General features: G+C 40.6%; 1 protein-coding gene across 2 annotated transcripts in view; it reads left to right on the forward strand.

Moving 5' to 3' along the window:
• Nucleotides 1–11,198: 11,198 nt before the first annotated feature.
• LOC129740646 (sodium-independent sulfate anion transporter) overlaps nt 11,199–27,438 on the forward strand; it is a 61,589-nt gene continuing 45,349 nt past the window's right edge. The window contains exon 1 of one of the 2 annotated variants that reach the window (XM_055732393.1): nt 11,199–11,330. The gene's annotated coding sequence lies outside the window, so the exon portion shown is untranslated. Of the gene's footprint in view, nt 11,335–27,438 lie in introns of both variants that reach the window. The other variant, XM_055732394.1, reaches the window with a different exon arrangement.

Genomic DNA, 27,438 nt, shown 5'->3' on the forward strand with positions numbered 1-27,438 from the left:
TGCAGTTAAAAATTTATAAAATTTAAAATTCTATAAATTCACTCAGGCATTCCGGCATCCGTGTATATACCTGGCCAGTTTCCAGATGATGGAACATTTCGTTATATAAGAATATAATGATTACGAAATTTAATGTATTTAATGTACTTACCTAGTTATAGGACTTCAGCCCATAACTTACCTTACCCACCCTGATAACAATCCCAATTCACTTCTCTTTATAAACCTCTTATTGGTTTTCTGATCACCCCCTTCTTTACTACCACTAAGTTTTCTTAACAAATCACCCTGTAGTAATCATTCTTCGCCTTCTATTCGGTCTTAAACATTTATATTTCTCTTCGCTTCACTACTTTATCTTCACTTCAAACTTCCTCCCTTCCTCACTTGCTGGAAACCTAGGGTTGTTTTTTCAAAATATGGTTTTAACCCGTTCATTTTTCCCATAAACTGAGCACACATCTTTCACAATTTCAAATCCTGTAATAAAGGCTGTAGACCAGACATGTATCGCGATAATTGAATTTTCAAATTACTCTTCCGCGAGATTTCGGCCACTATTAATTTCTCAGGACAAACACATCAATATCAATCACCTTAATCCCCGCAAATTTTATCACCGAGGATTTAGCTTTGAGCGCAATGGCTCAATATTAAAAAAAAAATTTAATTTTCACTCCATTTCCCCATTTCTCCAATCACCCCTTTTTATTATTGGCTCATCTTTTCATTGCGCAAACCATTTGATAACTGCATAATAATCATAACCATTCCCTCTATATCTGGATAATTTTCATTATTGATTTTTCAAATGATTTGTGTTGTACAAACCAAACCGAAAATCGACGAAAAATTGAAAACTTTACGCCAATCCAGAAAAACGTAGTAGGCCATGATTAACTCCATGCCTTTATCACACAGCACAATTTAGCGCAGTTGAATAACTCGATACCCCACACCATTCTTTTCAATAACCAACATAAATACCACTTCCTTACCCCTGCCACTCAACGCTTGCTTTAATTTTTTTTCATACTCTTCTATCGTTTTGCAACGCCAAGCGCCTGGGAGACATGTTCTGACATGTCTCGGCGTCTTTTGTCAATTTAACGTTAATTGCCACTCAAACCCGATGTTATTTTAGTTCTAACACTTTGCGGAACTATCGTTAAAGTTATCTTTTTCTGGAATCGTTTCATAAAATGGTTTTAGCATACCGCACTTTTATAAAATTTGAAAATAACGACTGGAATAACCGTCAAAACTAACAACCAAACATTCACAGAGGAAACATGACTTTTGACGCCATTTTCTTCATTTGAGAGCTTTCCTCTGAGCGCACAATTTCAATTTCTTCCATCAATGCATTCATTTAAAAATATGATTAATATCATCGGTTAATTTTCGGATGTACTACGATTCTCGTGTTTATCTAAGCCATCGAACTAAAACTGGATTTCGTTCACCGATTCGCCGAGCACTACGCGTAGGAAAGGAGCAAACAAACAAACGAACCTAACTGCTTGAGCTCTCGCGCACGACGAAAAGATCAAACTCAAATTATACTTCCTCGCGACAAATGGATTGAAAGTTATTACTGTGGAAGTAATCCGAGCCAATGATACCATAAAATACAGACCACGTGGTATGGAATAGGCAGAACATTAAGTTCATTGAATGTTCTTAAGAATAAAATTATAAAATAAGATGTCCTCTTAAGTCGAATTTTTCATGTGCCTGTAACTTATGATGGTCCATAAAAAGGGGTGATCCTGAATCTAAAACTTGGGGGCTACGATGGATGGATCAAACCATCTTTAATCAGCTCTGGGATAGGAATTTTACATGGCGATGGGACAGGACAAGGAGACGGAGGGATTTTAAAATATCAAATTGCTGAAAATTTGCAAAGTAATGGCAATATTTAGTATGGAAGGTGATATGCTCGGGTAGAGTGAGAAGCAGCATTTTTTAAACAACCGACACCATCAATCGAGAAGTTTACGTCAACGAGTTGCGCCCTGGAGTAGAGTCCTGGAGTAGAATTCGTGCCCAATTCTTGCCAAAGGATAAGAACCCTACCCTACCAACACCCAGAACTTAGCCTGATCGAACAATTCTGGGCCATCATACAGCGAACCTTACGAAAGACAAAAAACGTCGCAGGGAAGGTCCGAGCGTTCGTTTTTCCTGTATCAATGAAATTTTGAAGTTTTATCACTAAAAATGTCTTCTTTCCATCAGAAATATTTAAAAACATATTGGTGAGAATCACCTTTCCGATTTTTGTCCATGTAATCTTACATAGTGCAAGCACGGATCTTATTTTCCACGCAAAGCATTTAAAAAAACTATCAATTTTGCACCATAACCGCATATACACTGATGGAAATAAGTAAGTATTTGACATCACTTCACTCATCGCATTCAGATTCTGTAAATTGTCATCTCTATGAGCACATGAAAATGAAAATGAAAATGAACACATGAAAATGACTTTAGTCTGCTTTCATAACACGAAGGGAAGAAGGAGGCTGTGGAGATGAGATGAAGAATGTATAATTGTACGGAATAAAAATAAAAGTTATAGAAAGAATTAAAACAATTACGTAGCAACACTGAAATAGACGCTTCAAAGTGTGAAAGAAAACTCGAATCAGCTATTGGTTTCGTCTGTGGTGAAGCGAGATTTTTAATTATGATTCAGATTAATCGTCAGTTTACAACAATGGCGTAGTTGGTACGATGCGCGCGCATTTTAGAAAGGCTACTTTGTTGGTTTTGAATTGATGCCAGTTCCGGTAAATAAGAAGGACTGAAGAAGCGCAGATAAGGAAGCAGTTCCGGTAAATAAGACAAGCCGAAAAAGCGCAGATTTGAAAGGCTGCGGTTTTGTTTGTTTTAAAAAGGATTCCTGTTCAGGTGAATAATATGGATTGAAAAAGCGCTGATTAGAAAGGCTGCTGTTTTGAAATGATGCCAGTTCCGGAAAAATAAGACGGACGACTGAAGAAGCGCAGATTTGAAAGGCTGCTGCTCTGTTTGTTTCGAAATGATGCCAATTCCGGTTAATAAAACGGACTGAAAAAACCGTCCGTCTCGTAAATAAAAATGACCCTTTCTCAATCTAAGTAGACCTCAAAACTGTCTAACTGATTGTTTGTGTAAATGTCTCATTTTCTTTGATGAAGTTTTCGATGAAGATCTTTCGCTTTTGTTCTTTGTCTAAAAGACATATCCCTGTTCACCAACTTATAATTTTTGATTTAAGAAATTACGGTTTTGACATAAATGTCAAGCAATGAAACAGAATTTATAAAATGGCACAAAAATGTAATCGCGTGCTGAATTTCCCGTAACATTTTTAATTGTGATGAAAACTTACGAGAATCAACGAAAATAATAGATTTAGCTTAAGAATACTTCAGATGAGGCGTTTGGAGTCGGGAGGGAATAAGGCTTGTGCCACTTAGAATCGAGTTATATACAATTTCCGATTTCTTACAACAGTTACAGATGGCTTGCCAAATCATCAACTTGCGGGTAATTTACCCACGAAAACAAATTTGAACCTACCTAGAATATTCCCCTTACGCGTAATTACGGTTATTAAAATGAAATATCTGATCCGAGTTTTGCCAAAGTCCGCTTTAACATTAGTTTTGTTATCCATCAGTTGTAGAACTCTTTTTTTAATTAGTTGATCACCCAGGTGGTAAATCTTTTTACGGATTGCATTCCAAGGCACGGCGGTTGGCACGACTATCGTGCGCTCCACCTCTGTTCGAGACCACTGCAAGAGATCAATGACATCTCTCCTAAGGATCGAGATCTTGGCTCCACTTGGTTTGGCTCGAGGCCCTTATCCTGGACACGCACCTGCACGCACAGCACACGTCCGAGACTTTACGAAACTACTCGGATGATTCCCGGCGAAGACGTCATACCGACTCGAGTGACTCACCCGCCGACGACGTGAAGTCATCCGAAAGTATTTCGCGGCTTAAATACTCTTCCCCCAACGAGTTCGGCTGCGATGAAGGTCAAGTCTTATCCCCGCAGATTCCGTCGTTCGACTCGGATACTCCGCGATGGTAACGTTGGAGGTATCCTACACACAGAAGGTAGAGTCTTATTTATGTATGCTTTACTGCCAAGATCGGACGCACACTACTTAGATGCTCCCCGACGAAGGGGTCACCCTACACCTGTCGCGGACTGGTGCTGGTTTCAACTTCTCTGCAGAGCAGTCATGATCCGGGTGAACCCATCGCTAACCACGCGCCAAGTATTGGCATCCTCACACATCTTCCGCACGATGTTGTCGGCTGTCGTGTCTGGTCCGTAGGCGGCAAGCAGCGTAGCGTAGCGCGTACCCCTTCGAACCTCGGACAGTTGAACACTACGTGCTCAGGTGTCTCTACTGTGTCACCGCAGGTTGGGCAGAATGGCGAGGCCACGTGTCCAAACCGATAGTGGTACTGCATGAAGCATCCGTGACCAGTCAAGAACTGTGTCATGCAGAAATCCACCTCCTCATGTCTCCGATCCATCCAGAATCCGAAGTTAGGGGTCAAGCGATGGGTCCACCGGCCACGTTCAGAGCTGTTTCACTGGTGCTGCCAGTTGGACATCGAGGCCTCTCTGGCATGGCAGAAGATATCTTCCTCCAGCAGCTACCGAGGACACCGTTTGGTTTGCGCTGATTACTCGCAGTTTCACCAGCCGCTGCACACTGTAGAGCTTTGGCAGTTTACACTGCCTGTTGAAGGCTGCCTTCCAGGCTGCCGCTTCGTACCGCAAAATGGACGAGGCCACACTCGCCAGGACCCTCCTTCTGCTGCAGCGGATCTTCGAGTTATTCGACATGGCCCGTAAGAGGGCTGCTGTCGTCATTGCCGCTCTTTTATAGGCGTAGTCGACGTTGGTCGTAATGCTTAGCCGGTCGTCGATCATCATCTCCAAGATACTTGATCGCACGTTTGGATTCGATTGGGCACAGTCCAGCTGCAATCGTCCCTGATTGTGCTGAAATCAGGTTGGAGATCAGTAGCATCTCGGTCTTGTGGAGAGCTAGATGCAAGCTCTTGGAGCGCATCCAACTTTTCACCTTCTCAATCGCTACTGTGGCGATTAGCTGGACCTCTCCGTTTGATGGGCCCGATGCCAAGAGAACCACGTCGTCAGCGAATCCCCAAGTCTCACTCCCGTGGGGAGACGCAGTCTCAGCAGTTCGTCGTAGACAATGTTCACAATGCCGGGCCAAGTATCGATCCTTGTGGAACCCCTGCCGAGACACTCACTGTTTCCAGTCCCTCGACTGTAGTTGGCAGTTATGGCAGTAACACTCCACCATCCTCCAGATATATGCCGGAATCCTCATATGAATGAGCGACGACGCAATCGCTGCCCAACTGACGCTGTTGAAGGCGTTCTTCATGTCAAGGGTGACCACTGCGCAAAATCGGTCTCCTCTCCTCTTCTTCAGTGAGTTGTAGAACTCTGTCAGGACTTGGTCGTATAGCTTTCCTGCTCGGGATTTAGCAACCTGGTTCTATTTCTGCGCTCTGTTGGGTTGATAGCTGGCATGATACGATCATTCTCCTTCAGGAATATAGAATTGAGCAATTGTACTACTTGGTGCATCGACCTTTCCGCCAAATTACGGAGTTAGACACTTAAATCAATCCGGGCTGCTCTGATGACCTTTGCAAGTAGTTTCCGATCCAATTTTCCACTTCAAAGATTGGTTTGTTTAGCGCAATCTACCGTCGTCAATATATCCTGGATACGTTTGAGCTTGGTATTCACAGTCGATTTCGAGAGTTTGAGAGCCTTGGCGATCAATCCACCTCACCATAATGAGTTTTCAACGTAGTTAAGCAGAATTATGTCTCCTCTCTCGCGTTCGATCACGCGGATAATTTTTCAACGCGTGAACTAATCCTGACTTCTGTTTCTGACCTGCGTCTTCTTCGATGCCCATTTGGATTTCAGTCAAGCACCTCTCAACAAATCTCGTTCTCATCTTTTCGCAGCGTGTACCCAATCAATCTCTACTAACGTTCCCGAATCTCGATTTCTAGCACTTTTTGGTGAAACCTGCGTTCCACGTTTGAGATCTAGTTGCCAGGACACCAAGCGTGGATAATAGGTATTGCTGCAGGCAGCGATTCACAAATACTAGCCGTTTTCGCATCGTCACCGCATATCTGCATCAAATTTCGCACCCGTACAACAATACGGATTTAAAGTTCGAGTTGAAGATCCACCATCTGTCGTTATCTGGCTTCAAAGACACTGGAAGCACCAGACTTTCTCAACTAATTGCCCAGCTACCACGAAATTGGATGGATTTTCTGTGTTGATTTCCATCAATTTGGTCTTTCCGGCATTGACTTTGAGACCTGCTGCCTTGGAGCTTTCGGTGAGGTCGTCGTGTTTGCTCTGCATGTCTTGTTATCTTTGGGCGAGCGAAACAATACCGTCAGCAAGGTCAAGGTCGTTCAGTTGCTCCATTGTCAAGAGATTCCACGGCAATCCTCGATTTGGTCTACAGTCATTCGATCCAGTCGAAATCTCATCCATTACTTTGGGAAAAAGTAGCGGTGAAAATTCACATCCATGTCTCACTCCAGCAGCTACCGGGATTGGATCAGACAAGACACCATCATGCAGGACCTTGCACGAAAATGCCTCGTACTGTGCTTTGATGAGGTGGACTAGTTTGAAACTCCTTGTCGTCTAAGAGTCGATGATTTCATGGTTCAGTCGGTCGAATGCTTTTTCTAAATCAACGAATATCAGCAGAAGAGAATCCTGGAATTCGTTGTTTTGCTCCAGTATTATTAGTATAGCGTTGAGATGTGGCCAACACATGATCGTACGGATCGGAATCCGAATTGTTTCCGTCGGAGTGTAGCGTCAATCTTTCATCTTAATTTTTTTTTGAAAACTGTATCTTTTCAAAAAAAAAATGTAAAAAAGACGATACGAAAAATATGAATCGCGTTTACTCGGAAACAGTTTTCATGCACTTGTACCTCTTGACTCCAAGAGCTTCATATGTATTTAGACAAATAAAATTAAAATTTCTTTGCATGAAATACAGGCGTCATCTCACCATTTATATGCTATATTATAATGTATGTATGAATTTTTCTCTGTTACAATCGTGTATTTAAAATTGGAACACAACAAGAACATTATAGGGCACAAAATCCGCTAGGCCTTTAGTATAATTTAAAGTATTTATATTAATGATTGTCATTAAAATATTCTACCATACAGCCAACAATCTCGCTCTTCTAACTCAACAATTGCCTCGTTTTGACAGCTTAATTGTTATGAAATGATACACTGGTTTATTTACAATGTATTAAATATCATAGAAAGTACTAAATAGGGAATTATGTAAAACGAACAACCTACAGTACAGACCTTTATAAAACTTATATAATGAAGTGTAACGAAAGTGATCGGAAAAATCCATTGGGTGTTCAGACAATCGAAAATGCTGGAGAAACACTCATCTGGTGCTATCGTCAAGTGATTCGTCACCATTTTTATTTTTTTCGTACAAGCGGCTTCTGATCACATCAAACGCAAAACAATCGCGATAAGAATCGATCTATTGTTCGGCTTAAATTGTATTAAAGCTTAATGTACTGAAGCCTTTTGAATAGTTTAATCATTACAGGTTAACTATTCCCAGGCATCAAAACAAGATTGATGATGACATTTATTGTTGTTACTTTCGACCTATTGATAGCGATCAGAATATAGGAGCATTCCAACCGACACTTGTGGACATTTCGAGGCATTCATCAACACATGCTAGTAAACAACAGAAAATGTCTCTTTCAACAAACGTTCGTTTAATTCCTGGAAACATAATGTAAAAAACCACCAGAAAATATAACTGTTCTGGGAAAAATTTAAAATTTTGTATTGTCCAGCACGTGCCGATGATAAACTGAGATTGCAAACCGATCAAACGCTAGAAACCCGAAGCTGAGTAGCGGAAAAATTAGATGAGTTTTTTCGATAGCGCCTAAAGATAATCACAGAGAGCTTTATTATAGCATTCCGCGCAGCCTAGTGATTGTAATTAGGTAGCCCGGTGGCAGAACGGCAAGTAAACAGTTAGGTTGAGGTGGCAGCTGGGAATTGTTTTGATTCGATTGGGCGGAAGGTTCTAGTTAACATTCCCCAATAATAGAGGCTTCGGAAACGGTTCTGGCGAAAGGCAGCGTCATCGATATCTGTATTGGCAATCGGGCAGAAACGGAAAAGGAAATTCCGCATTGCAGCGAAATTACGATAAATATGAGCACATGTAGCAGCGTCAGTAAACAATTTAACTGAAATGCAACAGTGTTATTAAATTTATAATATTATTGATCAAGATGTAAAATGAAACGCAATCGAATCCATGGAAATTTAAGGACAAGGATTTAACCATCTGTGCACATTAGAGTCCCCCAGATGACCCGACTTCTAGAAAAGTTTTGCGCGGCAGATTAAAACTTATCCTAGGCCTAGTACAAGATCTCATGCTAAATTTGGGCCAGATCGGATCACAGGAAGGGGTCGCTAAACGAGCCTGCAGTTTGTAGGGGATTTTGTTCGAGAGAAACATGAAAAACTAGTTTTTCATCAAAAACGTTGTGCCCTGCGGCCGATTTCTTTTCAATAGGGTTTTAAATAAGGACTAAACTATGACAAATATTTCATCCGAAGACTGCATTTCGATTAGAGTTAAGATAAAAAAGTTATAAGGCTTCAAAACTAGGCTAACTTTTTTAAGGGTGGTATTCATCACTGTCAATGAGGCGTCAACATGATCGACCGCCCGACCAGAACACTCAATTTGTGCTCGTTTCGTCAAATAATGACCATGATTCATGTTTCTCCCAAAATGACTAAAAATCCCATACAAACTTCAGGCTCGTTGAGCGACCCCTTCCCGTGATCCAATCTGGCCCAAATTTGGCATGAGATCTTGTACTAGGTCAAGGATCAATTTTAGCCTGCAGCGCATAACATTTCACAGGTTTCAAATTCCCCAAACAAATTTGGGCAGTCTAGTGCACATGTTTTGCTTTTTAGAACATTGTGTCTCTTGGTGTCACTTTTGTAATAACTTTATACCCTCTATATTTTTCTTGAAAATATTATCTCCTCTTGAAACACACAGAAAAAACTGGTTCTTAGATGAAAAAAATAATAATAATAAAGTTGAAACTTTAAGGATATCATCTTTCTGAGGAATCGATTCTTTGAATCTATCATAAGCACATTGCTTCAGAAAAGGGCTAGACCTAATAGCACATTGCTCACTGACTTGGGGAAAACTAAGCTCCTCTAGGTGGGGTAAAATGAGTACCCGCTGCTTGATGTTAATGTGTCTTCCGTACATTTTTTCATACACCCTGCATGGTTAAATTTTTAGATTTTCATTATGCCTAAGAGGGTGATCAATTTGTCTTACAAAGTGCCAGTAGAAGTACGAGCTTAAATTGTAGGGGAGAGTGGGGTATCGTGGGCCATGGAGAAACGTGGGCCACTTTTAATATCTCAGATATGTGTTGAGATAAAAATCTTAAACCAACTGTCATCATCGTCGCTTTGTGTGAGCATATATTTCTATATGTTGTTGACTGAAATACGCACCATATGCTTCTTTTATTTATCAAGCTAAAAAAAGTTAGAAAAATTTACTTACATAATTAAAAAAAACACCTGTTAATTTCATCGATGGGGAACCTATAGTGCATAACAAAAATATGCTCATACGCTTATGATCTTAGTGTTGTCATGATCTTTCACGTGGAAAAGGAATTTTTGATGAAACATCAATAAGTCACACAAACGCAACCAATTTGCAAATCATAGCTTGTGGGGAATCGTGGGCCACACATCTTGAGCCACCTATATTTTTATGTTTTAATACACATTCAGAACTTAAAATACGTTCTACCTATTTGTAAAGTTTTCTTATGCCAAATGAAGAGTTATGAAAATATTTTGTCCATCATATATAAGAAATTCTGCCAAAACGTTCGCGAGCCAGGTTTTGGAATCTATGCGATCATACATAGCTCTGTTTTTTATTTCATCATCTGAAATTGCTTTTAAATAACGAAATGAATTAGGAAATCACAGTTTTGGGTCAACTAATAAACTTTGCATGTTATTTTGTCTATTTGGATTTGGTGGCCCACGATTCCCCACCACTTTTCAAAATCAAAAAAATATTGCTTTGTTTCAACAGACAGAATTTAGGGAAAATAACTTATTAAAAATTATAAAAAAATACCTTATGATACCTTGAAAATGTAGAAAACCATACCATTTTTTATTTCCATTTTATCTTTTATAATAAAGAAGTTATGGAACTACGAAAAAAGTGGCCCATGATTCCCCACTCTCCCATACTTTTATATGTTTTTATCTACTTTTTTTGCTTTCCATACAGGTAAGGTACTGAATGACTTTTATACGACTAACTCGATTTTGCACATGTCCTGCCAACGGCGATCTTTTTTCAACATTAGACACATTCGAGCGTGACGTGACGACTTTTCGACTTTTTTTTTGCATAATTTGTCAATGTTTCCCAACCCCAAATTACCTATCCAACGAGCTCATTTTTATCTTTTTCCAACTTGCGTTTCCGAAGTTTTTAAGAAAAATAAGAGTGGCGTGACGATGGGCGAGAAAATGACTTTTCCAAAATTAAAAAAAAACCCGATTTCTAGTCTCTCTTACATTTTAGCAAAAAACTTTGTTCTAGAGTCTAGCAAATGAATTTTGTCACAATACGGGAAATAAAAAAAATGTAAAATTTACCTTCTTGCGAAGTGATTTTTTTTCACCCCTCTTTTGAGGTAAATTTTACCTTTTTTTCATTCACCTAGCAAAAAGGTAAATTTTACCTTTTTCGCATTCACCCAGCAAAAAAGTAAATAATAATTTAAAAATACTAGGAACAAACCCATGCAATGTTTTTGTTAAAAACGAAGCATATTTTATTGACTGACACAAAATTTATCTTGTAGTTGAAATCCTTGAACAAACACTCCCCTATTTCGGAGCAAAGAAATGCGGGACACATCAAATAACAATAAATAATAATATCTAATATCTGTTAGACCTAACACCCGGATCTAATGATATGCATTATTCTATATTTCAGGAAGAGAAACCGCTAGACAGGATCGGTTGTCGTAGTAGGACTGAAACCGGAGTTGGATTGTAAAGTTAATCTGGCTTCAGGGAGTGCCTGTCTCTGAAAGCCCCGTGGCATCGATAACATTTAATAAGTTGTAAGTACGTACCTACTGCCCTCGAGTGAGATTTGTACGAGGAAATCAGAGTTTCAGAAATCGAATTCACTCGATAGCGTGCCAAGGTTATATTGAAAACGAGACATCTGAATCGCACATGAAATAGCAACAACGTTTTAGAATTTTCCCAGCAGCCGGTCTCGTGCAACTTTGCCAACGGGATTCATAAGTAATGAGCTCATTTGCCTGATGGGACTCCCTCCCACTTGCTTTTATAGGTTAATAGGGTAATCTGATCGATTAGTCATGAGCTGCGACTTGTAGAATGTTGAAACAATCGTAGCTATAGGTACTACACGAATGCAAATTAGAAAGTGTTTCTAAAGGATGGGGAAAATGGCGCAATGATTTTGCGCATTCAATTTTGTAAGGCTTTAGCAATGGCTCCATTAAATCTCTTTCCCTTAGTATGTAGGATTGAAGTTATGATTTCTTATTGTTTGTATGATGAGCTCAAATTTGGAATTAGCATTTCAGTATTTATAAAAAACTTGGTATACAAAAATTGTGTGAGAATTTGTTTTCGCAAATTATTTTACCTTGAAAAGAAAAATCCCAGAACGGCTTCCAGAATAAGTTGATTCACGCAAGAATTTGTACTCCATAACGGTAATTTGTTATCTTGAATCCACTCCTGATAAAGTTGTTGTGAAAAAATAACATCCCTATTGAAGAGGGATTTCCATATACTCTAATTGAGTTTAAAAATGTTTCAGACCCATTTGCATGGCGCTTGATAGCGCCTTTTTTCACATAAAATCTAAAATTTTAAACTGACTCATTATAACTTCCATGTAAATTTTTCATTTCTGTACAGTTGTTTCGAAAACAATATGGTCGATACTGATTTCATTTTCTGAATTTCTTTCTAGGGACTTTTCAAGAACCTGTGTAAACAAAAACTTATTTTACAAATATTTATATATTTTTTAAGGTATCAGCACTGATAAACTGACGTAACACTCAGCTCCATTTCCATCAACCATTATCTCAATAGTTAATGATTATACCGTTGATAGTGATTGCGCTAGTGGAATAGGAAATGCTCACACAGGAGCCTATGATTCGGAAATGATAGGCTAGATATTGCCCAGAGCTTTGGGCGATAAAATTTTCTTTGGTTTGCTTAGAGAGTTACATCAGTTTAAGAAAATTATTTTGATAAATCATCACTTTTTCTGACATCGCAGAAGGACGTTTATAAGCTTTTGATAAAAGATTTAAAAAAACTTTTTTGAAGACCGCAAAACTCATGCTCAAGAAATAAAAAAGATTTCTATTGTACTTATGGTTTATTTTATTTACATACCTATTTATTTATTTAGATCCTAGGATCTAGCCATTCATCTGAATTAAAACTTAAAGTAACACTTATTCTTAATTTTAGTTTGTTGTAATACGTCTCCTAATACTAGATTTATTTGGTCTCTGGACATGCTCCATTTCTTCGACATATGCGTTGAAACGTGCCGTCATTATATAAAGTCTGTTTCACACAGAATCTGGTCGGATAAAATAGATCATTTCTCCGCAAAGAAATAACGTACAACGAAAGTAAAAATGTCATTTTGTAGGGTTTTTATAGCACTTCAAGGAAAAAAAATACATAAAAATCATTCGTCAGCTTTTCGGATGAATTTTCGAATCATTTTTGTGATACCACCCATCATTTTCTGCACAGTACTTCTGGTAACCTCATTCGCCATCTTGTTCCACCACTTTTCCATTTGAGCGGGTTTTTTCATGGTTCTGCCACATTTCTTTCGTTTGCCCTTCACTATTGCCCAATATTTCTCGATGGGACGAAAATCCGGACAGTTTGGTGAATTGATACTTTTTTCAACAAAATCGATCTTGTTCTCCTTATACAACTTAACGACATCCCGGCTGTAATGGCAGCTTGCCAGGTCCGGCCAGAACTTCACCGGACCTTTGTGGGACCGAATGAATGGCAAAACCCTCTTCTGGAGACATTCTTCTTTGTAAACATTTCCATTCATTGCGTCCCCAGTGATGAAAATCTTAGTCTTCTTCCCACAACTACAGATCCCTTGCCAAATCATCAACTCACGAGCAAATTTAATCGCGAAAACAATCTTGAATCTACCCGCAACATTCCCTTTACGCTTCGCAAGATAAAATTTGTTACCGGGTATTTGTCCAAAATCCATTTTGACGTAAGTTTCGTCGTCCATCAAAATGCATCCGTTGTACTTGGTCAACACTTTCTCGTACAACTTCCTTGCCCTGGGTTTGGCAACCAGGTTTTGTTTCAGCGTCTTGTTGGGGTGTTTCCTTGCATGATACGACCGCAAGCCTTCTCGCAAACAAATTCGTTGAGCTGTACTGTGGTTCGTCTTGAACTTTTTCGCCAAATCACGCTAGGAGATTCCAGGATTATTGTGAACTGATCAAATTGCTCGCAGCTTCCGGTCATATGTTCCACTTTTACGCCTGGTTTGTTTTGCTCGATCCCGGTCTCCCGGTAACGTTGTAGCACCGAATGTACAGTCGATTTTGGATATTTCAGGAATTTCGCGGACTTTACCCCTGACCACGTCGGTTTCTCTACGTGATTGTTTCTGATTCTGCCACCGGTAGAAAGACGGATTGTTTATGTTTCGGCTCTAGTAAACAAAGACAGAGCGGCTGGAAAAGCACAGGTTGGAAAGGGTGTTGCTAAGAATGTTTTTATGTTATAATATTTTAATGGCATTTCGGCGAGATGACCTCTAGTAGAATGAAATTGAAAGATAGGAAATGATAGGTGGATAGTTAAAGCTAGGGCGCTTTTGGAGAAGAAACATTGAAAGGTGGTTTTTGAAAATGTAAGTCTAGGGCATGTGGGAGAAAGCTCAAACTAATCGGTTGAATCTTTGCTCGGCAACGGTTAATTCTTTATGGGAGGCGAAGCAATCGCAGCTCCCATACAGAATCAACCCGATGGATTAGATGTGTACCTACACACCTAATCGAGCTCGATGCGGGATGCGGGATGCGAGTAACCTAAGCGGAGATAGGGTGCCCAACCCCGGTGGATGCTTTGGTCGCATGCAGACTGAGAAGGTGGTCGCACGCGTCTGTTCCCCAGGTCAGGGGCGGCGTGCAACAACAACCGAGCGTCTGTTCTCCAGGTCAGGGGCGGCTCAAACAGTGTCTGTCTCGCAGCGAGCGGCTGAATTTATGAAATGCGGCTCCCGCCAGCTAAGTCCAAGATGGCAGCCCCATCGCGGGATAGGGACTTTAGGCTAACAACCTACTGCTCCCGATTCATAAAATTTTTGCGGAATCCGAAAGAAATGACCGATCTGGAACTTTTGCGACGACTTTTAGCATGAAAACACGGACACGAATTGGAACTTGGAACGCTTTAACCCTTGCCCAACAAGGCAAACTGGCACAACTTGCTAGAGAGGCTAGCCGCCTCAAGCTTGAAATTCTGGGACTGAGCGAAGTCCGTTGGCCTAACACTGGAGAACACAAGACACAGTCCGGGCAAGTCCTGCTTTACTCTGGCATACGAGGAGAACATGCTACTCGGGAACGAGGAGTTGGTTTCCTGTTAAGCCCGCAGGCCTAGGCGGCCCTCATTAGATGGGAACCGATAAACGAAAGAATAATCGTAGCCAGATTCAGAACACGGGTTAGAAACCTTACAATGGTCCAGTGTTATGCGCCAACTGACGTTACCAATTTGCAGGAGAAAGAGCAGTTTTACAGTCAACTGAACAGCGTGATAGAGAGAATTCCGAAGGGTGACATTCAAATCCATTTGGGCGACTTCAACGCAAAGATTGGCTCCGAAAATCAAGACCTTGAGCGCATCATGGGGCGCCATGGCCTAGGACAGATGAGCGAAAACGGAGAGCTGTTTGTAGAATTTTGTGGCAACAACAACATGGTGATCGGTGGATCGCTCTTCCCCCATCGACCAGCATAAGGTCACTTGGGTATCCCGAGATGGTCGAACAGAAAATCAAATTTACCACATCTGCATCAGCCGAAAATGGAGAAGGAGCCTTCTTGATGTCCGCAACAAACGAAGCGCAGACATTGCATCTGACCATCACCTCGTCCTTGGCGAGATACGACTGAGAGTTGCGCGTGTTCAACGGCGCGAGGAGAAAGTCGGGTGTCGATACGACGTCCGCCGGTTGGAGAATCCAGAGGTGAAAAGGGCATACGTTGAACAGCTTGAATCCCGAGCCTCGGAGCTGCCGATAGACGGAACAGTCGAAGAACAGTGATGTGGAATCAAGAATGCCTTTATCACGACGAGCCATGGTACTCTCGGTAAAGTTTGTGGAAGAAGAAGTGAATGGATGTCGGATGAAACTTGGAGGATGGTCGATGATCGGAGAAAGGCGAAAGTCGGAATTGAGCAGGCATGTATTGGGTCAGCCAAAGCAGCCGCCCGCTTACGATATGCGGAGCTGGAAAAGGCAGTTAAACGAGCTTGTAGACGAGACAAGAGAGCCTGGACAAACTCCCTAGCCGAAGAGGGGGAAAGAGCCGCCGCCAATGGAGATATCCGATTACTTTATGACATTTCTCGCCGCCTCAGTGGTGCAAGGACTAATGCAAAAATGCCGCTGAAAGACCGAGCAGGTCAGTTATTGACCGATCGAACAGATCAGCTCAAACGATGGACTGAGCACTTCGAACAACTCTTCCGAGTCACGAATAGCGATGGCCAATAGAACCCGCAGCTTGAAGCGCCAACAGTAAGTCGCATAAATGGCGTCAACTCGGAAGCGCCCTCGCTGGCTGAAATAGAAGCGGCAATCAAAAACATGAAATCCATCAAAGCACCTGGGATCGATTGCATCCCTGCTGAAATGCTGAAAGCCGACCCTGCCCTGTCAGCACAAATGTTGCACCGTCTTTTCGCTGACATCTGGGATACTGCAACATTCCCGGTCGACTGGATGCAGGGTATCCTCGTAAAGGTCCCGAAGAAAGGAGACCCGACAGAGTGCGGTAACTGGCGAGGCATAACGTTGATCTGTACAACCCTCAAAGTACTCTGCAAAGTGATCCTGAACAGGATCCAGGAGAAAATCGACGCTACACTCCGACGGCAACAAGCTGGATTTCGATCCGGACGATCATGTGTGGACCACATCACAACGCTACGAATCGTACTGGAACAAATCAACGAATTCCAGGACTCTTTTCTGCTGGTGTACGTTGATTTCGAAAAAGCATTCGACCGACTTAACCATGAAAACATCTGGGCGGCTCTAAGGCGACGAGGGGTCCCAGAGAAACTAGTCCATCTCATCGAAGCACAATACGAGGCATTTTCGTGCAAGGTCTTGCACGACGGTGTCTTGTCCGAACCAATCCCGGTAACTGCTGGAGTGAGACTAGGATGTATTTTATCACCGCTACTTTTTCTAATCGTAATGGATGAGATTCTGACTGGATCGATCGACTGTGCTCCGAACCGAGGATTGCCGTGGAATCCTTCAACAATGGAGCATCTGACGACCTTGACTTGGCTGACGATATTGTTTTGCTCGCCCAAACGCAACCGGATATGCAGAGCAAACTCGACGACCTCACCGAAAGTTCCAAGGCAGCAGGTCTCGAAGTCAATGTCAGAAAGACCAAGTCAATGGAGATCAACACAGGAAATCCCTCCAGTTTCATGGTGTCTGGGCAACAAGTTGAGAAAGTGGAGTGCTTCCAGTATCTTGGTAGCCAGATAACGCCTGATGGTGGTACCAGGAAAGACATCGAAACCTGGATCAGAAAGGCCCGATTTGCGTTCGCGAGTCTACGAAACATCTGGCGGTCACGCCAGATCTCTCTACGAACAAAAATCCGAATCTTCAACTCAAACGACAAATCCGTATTGCTGTACGGGTGCGAAACTTGGTGCAGATATGCGGTGACGACGCGAAAACTGCAAGTATTTGTAAACCGCTGCCTGCGGAATATCATCCGCGTCTGGTGGCCTGGCAACTGGATCTCAAATGAGGAACTACATCGCCGGTGTCATCAAAGGGCGCTAGAAATCGAGATTCGGGAACGTAAGTGGAGATGGATTGGGCACACGCTGCGAAAAGATGAAAACGAGATTTGCAGAGAGGCGCTAGATTGGAATCCAGAAGGTCATCGAAGAAGAGGCAGGCCCAGAAACTCGTGGCGGCGAAGCCTAGCCGCTGAAATCCGAACTGTCGACGAGAATCTTGACTGGGACCAGGTGAAGACGCTGGCTCCGGATCGTCAACAGTGGAGGTCTTTTACCACGGCCCTATGCACCGGAGGATCGGCGCGGGACAAGACAAGACAAGACAAAACACTGATCTCTGATCTATTCTTGTGAGCGACAGACGTGACTGAGAAAATCTCTGAATTGAGATTCGTTAGAATCGTAAAATCACGACATGTATATTAGTACCAGAGATATGAAGTATTCATCGAATCCCAAATAAAATCGAAAATCAAAGATGGAACGCTCATCCGGTGAACTTTTCTGCACACTTGGTGAGTTTTGCCGCACACTTGGTGAATTTCGCTCACACTTGGATGGATTCTGCCGCACATCTGATGTATTTTTCACAACTGGTGTATTTCCGTCCGTTCCAGCGCACAATTCCGCACACTTCAGTGTGCTATCAATGTGCTTTCCTCGCGTTCCAAATGAACGTTGCACATAGCTGATCAGCACAAACACGTGCTGTAGAACCTCGAGCAACTCCGTCATAACGGTGATTAAAAGGAGGGGTCCCTTTTGGTACACCACTGTTAATCAAGAAAGTACCGGATCTGAAGTTCCCTCACGTATTGAATACTTTGAATGTAGGGGAGGTAAGGGTATAATAGTCACCTTAAAAAAGACGCTTATTTATTTGTTTATTTGTATGAAAAATCAACGGATCACATGTTGATCCAAATGATAACTTAATCCTAAATAACTTATCAAAAATTAAATTCCACTCGACACAGTTCTGGACACGTCTAATATTTTCCTTCGGAACACATTTCTCGAAACGTCAAAGTCGAAATGCGCAGAAAAACGATTAAAAATTTTTAAGATTCCGACAAAAGCGCATCATTGTTTCCTCACTAAAAAGTCTATATCCTAACTGGTTGAAACTTGAAAAAAATAGATAAAAATTAATAAGAATGCATTTTACTTTTTTTTGGCGAAGCTGAAAATCAGTCACTTTAGGGGCATAATGAGAACCCCACCTGGGACAGTATAAGCACGATTAATCTGAGTATCATGAGCGTTTTCTACCGTACAATCTAGTAGCGAGTTCAACTCGATGAAGTCAACTGTACTACAGAGCTACAGCTGGACTAGTTTCATCTGACGATTTGGCGGAGGGATAATCAGATGACTCGAGTTAGAATCCTGGTCGGCGGCTGAACCCTATGAATGTGTCTATTTGAGACAGGTTCAGCCAATTTCATTTTAAAGCGTGGTTTACACTTCCCGTGAAAATGAACGTAAAAAAAAATTATTTTGTCCTCAACTTACATACATTAGAGTGAAACTATTCAAGAGATTATTTCAAGGGCCACCCTTTAGCTCTTATATTTAAAGTTTTAATTTCGATTTTCAAGATTCCATTTCTTTTCCTAGATTTATAGAACTTAAGTATGTTTTAATTTCTGCCTCTTTGTGAGGAGGGCTTGGGGGGTGGGAAGAGGGTTGCAGTAGGGGTGTTGGAATTTCCGAGGAAATTGCCCCCCGACGTTGGCTATAAAACTAAATAACTTTAAATATAAATTCTTTAAGTTGACGGCATATAGTACATTGACTTCACCATTTGAGTACTGAGAGCAGTTCAAAATTCATCTTTTAACTACACTTTACATCGATTTAACCATGTTACAACACCAAGGAAACAATAATTTTGTCGTACACATGATGTACAAACTCAAACTGCGCTTTTCATCCAATGTATAGAAATTTCTACCATAAAAGTAAAAAAGACGTTAAGCTTTTAGCTTTCAATATGCAATCCCCCCCTTTGCCCATGTTTGGTGAGAATGCATTAATCAAGTTTCATAAAATTTAATTTGCTTATTTTGTTATGATTATGGCCTCTCAGTGAGTTTACTAAGTACACTGAGGTTTTTTTTTACGCGGTTTTTTTTACACGGTTTTTTTTTTACGCGGCTTTTTTTACGCGGATTTTCGAATTAAAGCGGTTTTTTTTACGCGGATTTTCGAATTAACGCGGTTTTTGAGAGAAAATATTCTAAGACTTTTTCAAAGGAAAACACTTAGAATCTTTTCGTAGTTGGGAAAATCTTAGCTCTGAGACTAAGAACGTGATACATGATATCTGAGTCCTGAGACCTGAGACTTGAGACCTGAGACCTGAGACCTGATACATGAAACATGAAACATGAGACATGAGACCTGAGACATGAGACATGAGACCTGAGACATGAGACCTGAGACATGAGACATGAGACCTGAGACTTGAGACATGAGACATGAGACATGAGACCTGAGACATGAGACATGAGACATAAGACATGAGACCTGAGACCTGAGACCTGAGACCTGAGACATGAGACATGAGTCTTGAGACCTAAGACATGAGACCTGAGACATGAGACATGAGACATGAGACATGAGACATGAGACATGAGACCTGAGACCTGAGACCTGAGACATGAGACATGAAACATGAGACATGAGACCTGAGACATGAGACATGAGACCTGAGATATGAGACCTGAGACATGAGACATGAGACATGAGACCTAAGACATGACACCTGAGACAAAAGACATGAGACCTGAGATATGAGACCTGAGACATGAGACATGAGACCAGAGACATGAAACATGAGACCTGAGACATGAGACCTGAGACATGAGACATGGACATGAGACCTGAGACATGAGACATGAGACCTGGGATATGAGACCTAAGACATGAGACATGAGACCTGAGACATGGAACATGAGACCTGAGACATGAGACATCAGACGATCTAATTGATTTTGTTTTTTATCTTAAAAATAAACTATCATTGTACGCAAATTTTTAAATAATCATGGTTCTTTCGCATTTTTTTAGTAACGTGCTTTTTTGCTCAAATTTTTTAATTAAAATGGTTTTTTTACGTGGATTTTCGAAATTCGGGGTTTTTTTACGCGGATTTTCGAATTAACGAGGTTTTTTTTTACGCGGATTTTCGAATTAACGCGGTTTTTTTTTACGCGGATTTTCGAATTAACGCGGTTTTTTTTTACGCGGGTTTTTTTTTTACGCGGGACGAAATACCGCGTAAAAAAAAACCTGAGTGTATAAAGCATGGATCACTACAAATCTGGACGCATTAAAACGGGTCTATCTCGGAGCTATGTAAACGAAATAAAAATGTTTTGTACTTGAAATGTAGGGTTTTTATTGCACTTTAAAGGAAAAATAATAAAAAAATTATTCCGATGTTGTTTTGATGAATTTTCGAACTTTTGGTTGAGTATCACTCATTATAGTTTGAACACCCTATTCGCTGACCTCAGCGGCCATTTTGTTCCACAATCTCTTCATCTCTGTTGCTTCCCGAGTCGTCCTACCATTCTTCTTCATCTTCTGCTTGACAATTGCCCAAAATTTTTCGATAGGGCGGAATTGAGGGCAGTTGGGTGGGTTGATGTCCTTTTCGACAAAATCCACCCGTTGGCCCAATACCACTGTAGAACCTCCTAGCTGTAGTAGCAGCTTGCCAAATCTGGCGAAAACTTAACTAGTCCTTTGTGAGATCTAATGTACGAAAAAAAAAAGTTTTTCGGGCATTCCTCCTTGTAAATTTCGGAGTCCATGGTCTTGTTTTTCACAAAAACCGGAATTTTTCGTCCGCAGCTGCAAATACCTTGCCAGATCAAACACTTTCTTGCACACTTATCAGCAAAAACGAATTTGAAGTTGCCGGGGACATCACCATGACCAGTGCAGTGCACCACTGCAGTGGCTTTACATAATTTTTGGCCAGAAAGCTGCCCAAAATCCATCTTCACGTACGTTTCGTCATCCATGAGGATGCATCCGTCGAACTTCGTTGGAATCTTATTGTATAACTTGCGGGCACGTCCTTTGGCTACTAAATTCTGCTTCAATGTCCGGTTTGGTTGCTCACTGGTCCGATAGGATCGTATTCCTTCGCGTAGACGATTTCTGCTGACGGTGCACCGGTCGGTGTTGAATTTCTTGGCAATGTCATAGTCCGACTACCCTGTGTTTTCCTTGATCGTTCTCAACACCTTCAAATGCAGTTTCTGATTCTTAGGTCCACTATAACGCTTGGTATGAACCTGCCGATCTATAGTACGCATCTCACGGAAACGTTTGAGAACGCTACACACGGTTGATTTGACAATTTTTAACGATTTCGCGATTTTTGAACCCGACCACGTCGGGTTTTTGACGTGGGTGTTCAAAATTTATTTTCATCTCGCGGCTTCCATCACGCACAGTTAGAAAAATCCATGTAGCATTACATGCAACTGCATGGGTAGAAGGGAATCGGCCTTTTACATGCGATGATACTACATATTTCATGTAAAATCCCAATAGCACAACACTTGCTTTGTTTACTGTAAGTTTACATTTTATTACCCCAATTCAATATTCCTATTGGATTCTAATGTTCGGAATAAGATCGGAAACACAAGTTTGACCAGGCATTAATTCTTTATTAGCAGATTTTATGTTTGAAATGTACACCTGTCCATAAGTGTTTGAAGTTCCTCCGGTGATTGGACAGCAGAAAAGATAATTCAAACTATTCCTTTGTTGGGTTCGCCCGCTGCTTTTGGCTCTTATGATTTCTGAAAAAAGATCAATCGGTGTGAAAAATTAGTGACGAATGGTTAAAGTTCTTTAACACCGTCTTTTCACATACAGTTAGATAGATTTTAGATCAGAACTTACCTAGTTTGAATATTCTGCGAACAGCTAACGAAATTCAATTCCCACGGGAATTGGGCTGATACAAAAGCAAAAAAAAACTAAGTGTGTTGACAGTTGAAAAACATGCAGTTTCACGTAAATGTCCTCTAGAACATGCATTCCCATTGAGTTTCTGCGTGTTCCGCGTGCATATTCATGTAAAAATCTTTGCAATTACAAAGATGCTATAGCCTTTTTCATTTTTTTTTCAGAAATGATGCGGAAACGTAAAATCGCTTGTAAAGTAGGTTTACATTTTTCTTTCTGTGCGTGTAACTTTTTTGAAACAAAACGAATCGTAATGAAATTTTCAGCACTGGTAGAAAAAACATTCCTCTACAAAGTGCTGCCAAAACATTCCAGATCCGACAACTAGGAGCACTATGGTAAAATAAATACTGCGTCCAGATTTGTAGTGATCCATGCTTTAGTCTACTTTTTAACAATGAATATTTCATAGACTGAATATACATACCACAATCCTTGAAGAGTTAAATTGCTTCTTGAACAGTCCGATCCGTAATGAGCAGATGATAAATCATTCTGTTATTGTTTGAAGTGGTTTTCTGCGGCATCAAACCTGAAACTTTTTAACTTCCGTGTAGGCACTCTAGACTGTACGAATTGTCTACGCTCTATATTCTGCTAATAGCGATGTTTTAGTGAAATCATTTCTGAATGAAGCACGTGTATTAATGTTTTTTTTCGATGAGAATTTGTGTACGTTTTTCCACAAAAAGCAGAGAGCGGCATGACGTCAATGGATGGTCCCTAGCAAGTTTGATTCAACCAGAGAAACGCAAACAGGCGAACAATCAAGCTCGAACATTCGTAACCTAACCGGAACTTTCTATAGTGCTATTCTTTGAGAAATCGAAGCTCGTTCGCATATCCGCGGTAGACCTACCGGGCTCATAAAGTTAATATATCCACTTAGAACCCGTTTTCAAACAATTAACGCGCATTAATCGCTACCCGCGCCGCGCCAGGGGCTAATTGAATCGTTGCGAATCGCCGACCGCCGACCTGCCTAGATTACTAGAGCAAATTTTCCGCTATAGCGATTCGCGGCAGGAGACGCGATTGATCGATTGATTATCATTCATTTAGGGTGATATTCGATACCAAACAAACACCTAGGCTACTTACATCGACGTGCAAAGTGGGAAGTTGCTCCGGGTGCGCCGAAAGACGCAGGGAGCTGTGAAAACTGGAACTGAGCCGTTGTGGGATTTGCTCGTACATATGAAGAAAACTGGATTAACCGGAAAAGTCGTGACTTGTCGTCGTCGTCGGCCGATTGATCCCGCGGGACTGGTGGGCGACAAATCATCTCCCCTAGCTGGGCTGTTACAAAACGACCATCGGCAGTGTTTGGAATTGGGTACGCGGGATCATGGCATGAAACTCAACTATTTAAAAAAAAATCCGCATTCAAGATCACAAACAAAAAAATCAATGAAATACAATTATCTAACAGCTTTAGCAGACTTTACAAATAAATTTCTAGAACTAAGAATTTAAATTTGGGGAGGGGATAATAAAATATAATGTGAAAAAAACTTTAAATTGGAATAAACTGTAGAAAACTTTGTATGCATTAAAATTGCATACAATCCACATTGAATAGCATCAAAAAATCAAGTTATTTTGTTAACAAAAATGTTGATAACTTCACGAATACGAGAAGTAAAAGCAATGTGGCAAAATTTACTTTGTTTCTCATAAATTCGACTAAAATTGCACCACATAAAAAATGGTGTAGAAAACTATTCATTTTTTTCTTTAAATTTTAGATAAGTATTACTTTGCGATACAGTTTCCAAAACCGTGTCGAAAAGTGCTTCTTTTCGACCCTGTTTCATTTTGTAAGGAAAAAACTACAAACTGTTTCTTTAGGATGATAAACTTGATACCGAAGGGTATTTTTCGGTATTGCCAAAATATTGTGTATTGCAAAACTCGATTTCTTCAGCACTCGACGTTATTGCCCAACTCGACAAGCCTCTTGTACGACTCGTTGTATAAATAACAATTTAAATTTAAACTTCAATTCAATTACAACCTTAAGCTCATTCTAAAAATAAATGTTTGTTAAAATATAAAAACTGAAGAACAAACAATTGCAATTCACTTTTAATTGTTTTTATACGCCATGTAGATACGTTGTAAAACCACGCTCAAATTTAAAAAAAGTTATTCAACAAAAAAAGGTTTCTTTCACATTTTGATATCTTACTATAGACACTGAAATTTAACCTAAACGTTTGTTCAATAGTTCCTTAGATATAAACTGCAAAATCTGTTGTTCCCACTATTTCGTATAATTAAAACACATGTTAGGTCTTTGGGTGTAAGTTTGTCATTCATTAACAATTGCGATAAACAGAAATTCTCTGACGAAGCCTCACTTTGCAAACACTGGTCCCAAGCTAGGTGCAGGGGAGATTCAATAAATTCCTGCTGCTCCTGCTGTTAGACATGCAGAGACCGAATGATAGACTCAGTTGATTGAAATATTCACACGATTTTTAAGCCGCTAAACCACGCTGCTAAACAAACATGATCCGGTCCCTGGCTGGCATGTGCCAATATTCATGAGCCACACGTTTGTTAAACTTGTTCCGACGATTGATTAACAACTTGGGACAGTAATGGCTGGTTAATCAATTGATTGAATACATTTCCTCGAGTGATGTAAAATTGTGGTCAAACATTATCCTAAAGTTGAGGTAAATTTTACCCTAAATTTGCATAGTTTTTCACAAAATGACTTGAAAGATCGGGCGATTTCTTTGATTAAGTATTTCGGCAAGTTGGCTCAAATCTTAATGATCGAATTAACATTTCTTGGGAAAGACCATCATCAGCTGTTGGCGTACCGGTTAATTGACGTCAAACATGTCTTAAGATTATGTAAATAAGTAGATTTGAGGAAAATCTGCCTTGACGCTTAATACTTTAGGTATGAATTAAGAAATGAACTGGTTTCGAGGGCGAATGCTTTGAATGATCATCATAAACATTGTTGTTGTCGAACTAAACTATTTATAAGCATCAAACCGTGTGAGTTTTTGTTTCATATTCATTATATTCAGATTAATGGAAAATTTTCCAATCTATACGGGATAAAAAAACGACGCGTTGCACAGTGGGGAAAATTGAAACAAAAAGGCTTGAAATAACTATATCGATAGAAAAAAAAATCGGGTCTAGTAAACTTCCTCAATTTCTTCTCTCCAGCATTTCTTTCGATTCTGTTTTTTTTTAAAATTTAATGTTATTATAGAAATGCTCATTGAACAAGAACTATGCGTTACATGAGATTTAATCTAATCAGTAACATTTCATTGTTTTCGTTTGATGATCGTATCAGAAAACTAAACACCAAATCGCATGCAAATTTAGTAGCGAATGTAGGTAAATTAACATGTCAAAAAGGTAAAAACTCTCCATTCTAATTCTTTACCGCATCGCAAGAAGTACCTATATCCACGAATGTGCCGGTTGAGGGTCGAGGGCCGGTTCTTCAACACGCACCATCAACGTGCAGAGCCCTCACTTTGGAAGCACCGGTGACGACAAATACAAATTCTACGCGCAGCCCAAAACATGATATCAAGATCGCCATCGCGGATTTTATGCTCAGGTCGGCCAGGAGAAGGAATTGAAACCGACAATTGGAAGGTTCAGCGCGCACCAGCTGATCAACGAAAACGGGCTCAAACTCATCGATTTCGCCGCCTCCAAACGAATGGCCGTACGTAGTACTTTTTTCCAGCCCCGCCTTCCACACAAGTACATCTGGAGATCATCGTACCAAGAGCAATCACAGATTGACCACATTTTGATAGACAGGCGGCACTTCTTGAACATCATCGACGTAAATCTTGTCGAGACGCCAACATCGAGTCAGACCACTATTATTTGGTGATGATGAAGATGCGCCCAAAACTCTCCTTAGTGAACAACATACGAAACCGCCGCCCGCCTCGGTTAAATATTGCACGACAAAAGCAACTTGAGGTCGCGGCAGACTACGACGAGTGTAAAGAACCATCTTTGACGACATGCAAGAGATCAGAGTGTTTAGGCAAAGGATGAACCACGAGCTCGTGCGATTCTACGGCGAACCCAGTATCCAGAAGTTGGCGAAGGCTGGGCGGAATCCGGTAGGAACGAGACGAGCAGGGGCGCAACGAGCGAGGTGGTTAGGCCAAATGAAGCGTGATCAAACATGAAATTGTATAAGAAATAATAACTTAAGTCGTTGCGAATCGTAATTCCAACTGCATAGAGCATAGATCGTATAAAATGTCGTCTGAAGTTAGTTTAAATCGGATATCATAGAAAGTCCGCCATGTTTGCAAATCCAAAATGATTTTGCTCCCACGCGGGCTTCCAGTGAGAAAATCATCGTCATGTTCTCTCTACAATTAGCAGTGCATCCAGATGGCTGAAAATGAGATGGGAATTGAGTAATATTGACCAATAGGAGAACTGGAAAATATTTGTCGCTGGCAACGATTTGTAGGCTATGAGCCCTCTTGCATTCTTCGAATAGGTACGAATTAGGATTGGGCCTGCTAAAAAGAATAAAGCCTGCTCTTTACTCTTACACAGATTTCCATAAGAATGACAGCTAATCGGAGTGAAGGCTATTTCTCTCTCTGTTCAACACAAGAGAAATCGTATACCGGGACTGCGAGCGCACCCATCGTCCATTAGGTGTCGGATAACGTCCAACTGGTGTAGTTTTCGTCCCTTCAGAAAAAGCTGAAATTTATGTATCTACATATAGTGCCTACACTTTGGTAGGTAAATAGGGGAGAATGAGGATACTTGATCCCTGGGGATACTTGATTCCTTAGCTATATCTCCAAACTGGAATGTCGTACAAAGATCAAATGTTCTAGAAAAATGTGCCAAATGGAACAAAACAGCAATGGTTGAAGCTCTAAAAATTTTAACAAAATAAGCTTTTGGATTATTGAACTTTGAAAAATTTCACAAAATGTGACTTGAAGATCTTTTTTCATCATTTTAAAATATTCCTAACATGGAAATACTATACCAAAAGTATTTATTCCAATACATCAATTTTTGAAGTGTAGAATGAACTTCAAAATACAATATTTTCAACGCGATGGAAAACTC

Source organism: Uranotaenia lowii, chromosome 1, assembly GCF_029784155.1.
Source record: "Uranotaenia lowii strain MFRU-FL chromosome 1, ASM2978415v1, whole genome shotgun sequence".
NCBI lineage: Eukaryota > Metazoa > Arthropoda > Insecta > Diptera > Culicidae > Uranotaenia > Uranotaenia lowii.